Source organism: Lonchura striata, chromosome 6 (genome assembly GCF_046129695.1).
Source record: "Lonchura striata isolate bLonStr1 chromosome 6, bLonStr1.mat, whole genome shotgun sequence".
Lineage (NCBI taxonomy): Eukaryota > Metazoa > Chordata > Aves > Passeriformes > Estrildidae > Lonchura > Lonchura striata.
Window position 1 is genome coordinate 25,743,257 of NC_134608.1, and position 6,000 is coordinate 25,749,256.

Below are 6,000 nucleotides of genomic sequence, written 5' to 3' on the forward strand. Positions count from 1 at the left end.
TTTACTGAAGTTACACGTCAGTTATCTCATATGACTATTTCCTTTTCCAGACTCTGGGCTCCCTTTCTTCTATCTTGAAAGTCCATTTCATTCTTCTCTTTCTCTCTCTCTCTCTCTCTCTCTCTCTCTCTCTCTCTTGCTCTCTCATTTACTACTGTTCCATCTTTTGATTAATATCCCAGTACTTACCTTTCATGCCCTTGCTGTAACACCTTTCCAGTGCTCTTCTCCCTGATTCCCCTATTCTTTCTTTCATCTCTGTTTTCTTCAAAGCAGAATGTTCTTTTTCTTCTACCTTTGCATCTAGGAAAAAAAAATGTTACAGGCAGATGCCAACTGGTTTCATGGCTACTCACTCCTTCCTACCTGCCTTGAGGTTTCACACCAAGACAGACACAGGGAGCTGGGTGGTCTGCCAAGAGAACCAGAGAATGGAGTAGCCCATCCTGCATGTGGACCTCATATTCAAATACCAAACAAATTTTACACTTGCTTGAAATACCTTGTTTTGGTCAAGAACTTAGATTTTTCATAAACTATTTACTGCAAAGTAAATTGAATTCTGTGTCCAGCATTACTCAGCTGGAACAGGAATTTAGAATCTTGTAATAAACTTCCTTCCTGAGAAACTGCCTCAAAAGGGCTTTCAGTAAGAGCAGTATGATAAATTTTGGAAGTTCAGTTCTAAGTGAATAAACATGTTCCTGAGAGACAGGGATACTTATTTTCTCATGTCCCATGAAGGCACTGAAGGGAGGTAAATATCTCATGAAAACCACACCCCTTGTCATACTCTATTAGTCACATCACACGCTTCCTGAGCACACCAGTTCTCTATATTCCCCTGACATTTTGCACGTCTCAGAAGTGCAGTGGCTAGTTATCATCCTCGGGGTGAGCACCTGTTACGTGCAGCTCGGTGAGCCTTTACAGGAACCTCTCCTTGTCTCTGTACAGTGTGCTAGGCTTCACAGAGGCTGTGTTTGCTCCTTCCTGGAGAAAATGCAATTGCACGTGATTAGTATGTTCTGACCTTAAAGCTGTGCTATATGAGTCAAAAAGGAGCTGGAAACCTTTCTGCCTTTTACTACAAACCTTGAGGATCACATGCTATGGTTCTGCCAGGTGGCACTTGCAGCAAGTCTGCAGGGTAGCCTTCTCCTAAATGCTGCTCCTCACAGGCTGTGGGCCCACAGGACATTGGTCCTGCCAGACTCCAGGAAAAGAACTTCCCAAGTGGTGCATTTGGGGATTCTAGGGTAATAGGGTTGTTGTTGGCTGGAGGATAATTCCAGTCATGGGCATCCTTATCTGAAAAAGATGATGGCAGCCTATACAATTTTGCTGTAACTTTGTTAACCAGGAGGTACTTCAGCTCATTCATTCTGTCTCTTCTCCTTTAAACTTATTGTAGGTAGGGGAAGCAAAAATAATTAGACACTGAAATCCCTTTGGTTTGCCCTGTGAGTTAGTAGGATTCAGTAACCACAATGCCCAACTGCTTCTTTGTCCTTGGGATTTGTATATCTGGTATGACAGCACCATATTGTGATCGTGTTGCATCAGGACAAAAAAAGATATGACACAAAGTAGTTTCAGTGTGAGAGCCTGGCCTGGAACGTCAAATAAGCAAGCTTTTGTTAATTTTTATGTAATGCTACGTTATAGACGAAGATGCACAGAGAAACTGTGCTCAGAGCACTATGACTCTAGTTCTTCCTTCATATAAATGTGGATAAAGTACTGAAATCTTCCTCAAAAATTTCTTTTCCTCTTTGATGGGCTTGAGTTAAAAATAATAAGTTAGAAAGGGTAACTGCTGCCTATGAGAAACACAACCAAATGCAGTTGTGGTTCAAGACCTGAACAAAAACATTATGTCCATGCATAAGCCAAATACCTTTTCCTGGAATATAGGATGCTTCCTTTTGTGTGTCAGGCTCTGACCACTGACTCACTTCCCGTGGGTTTGCATTGTGCAGATTAGCAGGTGCAATTCTAAGTACGTATGGAAACTTCCTTTTTTACTGCTCTCTCAAGGGCTGTCCTCGGCTTCCTCTGAAGTTCAAACTTCTCTACTTCCTTACTTGCCCACACTGTATTTCTCTTCATCTCTGTCTCTGCCTTTGCCTGTCCCTGCTATCTGCTCAGACTTTCTTTCTGGCAGCTTCTTTCATTTCTTTGGCCAGTAGTCATAGAGAAAATAGCCAAGCTAGTCTGTAGACTAGTAAAGCTAACTCTTCACAATGAACTGTTTATTCTGTGATTCTACAAATACAATCTGCCTGGAAAATCTGGAATTTCTCTGGAATTGCGTTTGGTGCATAGGTTTTTGCAAAGGAAAGAATATGAGTGGGAGAGATTGTTGTAGATAATACAGTAACTGGGCTAATGGTTCAGGATTCCTACTTTTCCCAAATCTTGTGCTGCAGATATGGACTTCATGTCTTTGCACCAGAGTAACTATTTCAGCTGAACCATGGAGGTTTTTATCAAAATGACTAAGCAAGTAAAAGTGGCTGTGTTTTACATGCCCTGCTCCACTTTTGTTTTGTTCTGCTGCCTGCATGGGAGTAGCTATGCTGGGGTGTTTTTTTAACTATACTAGAATTGGTTTTTAATTTAACATTTGTATGTACACGGCCTCTCTGCCTTATGTCTACTTACCTTATGACTGAGTAAGGGTGTCCTTTATGAGGACACATGTTATTTTAAGGGCTGAATGTCTAATAATCTGCCAGAAAACTATGAGAATGTGGTGATACATTTGTTGAATGACAAATAGAAGGCAGGAACCTATTTTGAAGAATGATTTTGCTAATATTCTAGAACTACAGTGTTTAAAAGTACAATAGCAGAAGCAAATGGTTTTGGATTTTGCCAATATAATGAGCATAGGGTAGAAGCTGAGAACAATTGTGCCTGTGTTCTTCATATTTTCCAGAGCTTGCCTCTGGCTAGGGTTGGGTGAGGGATGAGAAAGAAGGAAGGACCTAGACTCAGAAGTGTGCTGAATGTTTGTTTGTTTTTTTCAGAGGAAAAGGAGAAGTGATTGAGATGATGGTGCTTCACTCCCCAGAGGGAGTTTCGCTTCACAGATAAGCACCCTGAGTCATGAGCTGAATAAGTGCCAGAAAGTTTCAATGGTAGAAGTAAATCCTAACGAAGTTTGTTGTTGTGGTTGGACTGCTGACTCAATGCACTTACTAAGTGAGCTACTAGGGAGAAATGTGGCTCATATGGAAACTGGGAGGCAGAAATGATTCTTTGCATGAACGAGAAAATCTTGGCATGTGAAAATGTTAGCTGTTTGTTTCAATGAAGAGGCTGTGTTTGGCTTTACTCCATGTAGTTATTTGAAGGCTATTGAGAAATGCAAATCATGATTTATTTTTACTGTGCTATGGGATGAGACTCATATTTCAGAGGCAGAGAGACAAGTTTCTGGACTCTGTCCAAAAAATAGCCAAAATGATAAAAGAATCACACAACTTACTCAGTTTGTTTAATATGATTACAGAAATTTGAAAAAAAAAAAAGATAAAGGTGATTAACAAAGGACAAAAGAAGGTAATTGTCCCAGGGGCTTGCTGCAGAAGAAGATACATTTTGGTCTAGTGGCCAAAGAACATTTGCTTTCTGGAGGCTTTAGCCTTTTTCATTAATTCAATTTATCTCTTTAGGGGTTTTCTGTTTCTTCTATTTTGTGTTAACTTATTTAGGTAAAACATGCTCAATGTACGTTTTACTCTTAGCTGCCAGACATCTCACATAGTCTTCCGTTGAAAGGGTTGGCACAATTTTTGAGAAACAACATGGAAGGTTTTTACAGTTTACTTTAAGAATATAGGTTGCTAGCATGTTCCTGGTCCATGGAAAATGCTTTTAAATTATCCTAAACCATTTATTCTGATTAAGTACAAAGAGTTGTACTTAGCTAATAAAATATTCTCTTACTTAGTAGAAGAGGCTGACAAACATATTTATAGGATCATTCTGCTGTTTAATGCCATTTCCTTTTTACTCCAAGGAACAGTTGAGAATAAACTTGAGACAACAAACTGGTTTGAAGACGGGCTTTATCTCACAAAAATCTCACAAAATCTGTGTATGTTGTATGATCTAATCTCTTCATTAAAGCGGGTCAACTTTAAATAGATATTTTAATCTTGCTGCCCTCTCATAATGCCTTCCATATTGACACACCTGCCATTTCTTTGCAATTTCAAAGACCTTAAGCACTAATGCTAAAAACGCTCCTCTTTGATATGTGTTAGACAGAAATATTCTTGACTGAGTGCAGCAGTAAATTGAAATGGTCTGATGCCAGAATCTGAAGAAGATGCAAGTTTGCACAGCACTGGGAAATGGAGGGACTTTGCTTGCAAAAGTTCCTTTTGGGACTTTATCTCCAATTTTCTCTCAGCAAGGGCAGATGCACAGGTCTAAGTTTCAGCCCAACACTGACTGTGAGTGCAAACAGCCTAGGATCCTTCACAGCGCAGGTACAGGATGACTGCCTCTGGGACCTTGCCATTACTTTCATCTGTGGATATGTTTTCCAAGAAGAATAGACAAATAACAATATTCCATGCCTAATATTGGCATTAAATAGCTGGTAAAAGTCTGTAGGTCTGCTAAAAAGAAGCACTGCAGCTTTATACCAGCTGGACTAGTGATCCTGTTTTCCTAAAGCCTTTTTTAGAAAAACCTTCCACAGTGGAAGAGTGGAGTGGCAAAAGAGAGTATGAAGAAGTTGCCCATGCAAGAGTTATCATCACTATTGATGGCTTTCTTCCAAAATTGTAAGTTCTTAATGTGAATTTGAAAGTAGCACTAATAATCAAGCGATGGTTCCTGAAGTCAAGGGAGAGAAGGTGGAGGCTCAAGCAGCTTATTGGTATGTGACCCTTAATCATGTCCTGGGCACCTAGATTCTCATTAGGGGTGACCTAGGAATCCTTAATAGCAAGATCATTTACTCTTGACTACTCCCAGTGATCTCCTTTATTCCCTGGGAAAGGCAGTAAAGCAGCTCAGATGCTGTGTGGGGTAGCAAGACTACTCAGCCCAGGCTGTAGGCATGTTCAGCTCACCAGTGAGCTGGCAGCTGGCTGGCACACACCACCAAATACTCTGTATTTCTTTATCAAATCAACAATAAGTGTTCGTGTTTGTTCTGGTCTGTGTGCAAGAGCTCACGTATGCCTGCATACCTCATAACTGCCTGAGCAATTACATCCCATACTTCCCTTTTCTGTGTTGCTCTATTAAGAGTTACAACATTACATAGCTATACAGAGATTAAGCCTACCAAAATACATACCAATATACAGTATTTCCTTTCCCACTTATGCTGGACCAACAAAGCAAGAATTTGTTCTCTATTCTCTTTTTTTTGCTCTTTTTTTTTTTTTTTTTTTTCTTTTTTATTCAACTTTATAGCATCTTCATCTGTCTTCACAGTTATGCCTTTTCCCTGTCTGCTTGCATTCTGGCACTTGACTTTGAACTCTTCTCTGTCTTATTGCAAGTTCAACAGTTACTGGTGGAAAGTTAAAAAGTCTTTTAATAAAAAAGAAACAGAGGAAAGGGGTGGATGGAGGCAAGAGTAAGTACTACCTGATAAGCCTCATAGGTATGTTTGGGTTAATACTGAAATGTCCAAAAGTCAGTCCTCATGGTTACTGTTGTGGGACCTCAGAAAGCAAGGCTAGAAATATTGCTTTACTGGTTCTAATGACATCTTATTTTTAAACACAGACTAGAATTTGTTTAGCTCCATCTCATCCTTGCAATACTGCTGCGTGTTTATTGTGCTCTTCTTAAAATCAGTTGTTATAATTTCTGTCCTTATTCACCTTTGTTCTTGCACCAAAAAAGGTCTTCTTTCCATAGTTGTCCTTGTTAGCCATATGACTTCTCAGATTTACTCTGTGGGAATTTTCTGTAACCCTATAATTATCTCTATTTATGTAATGGAAGTTTTTTGCATGTCCT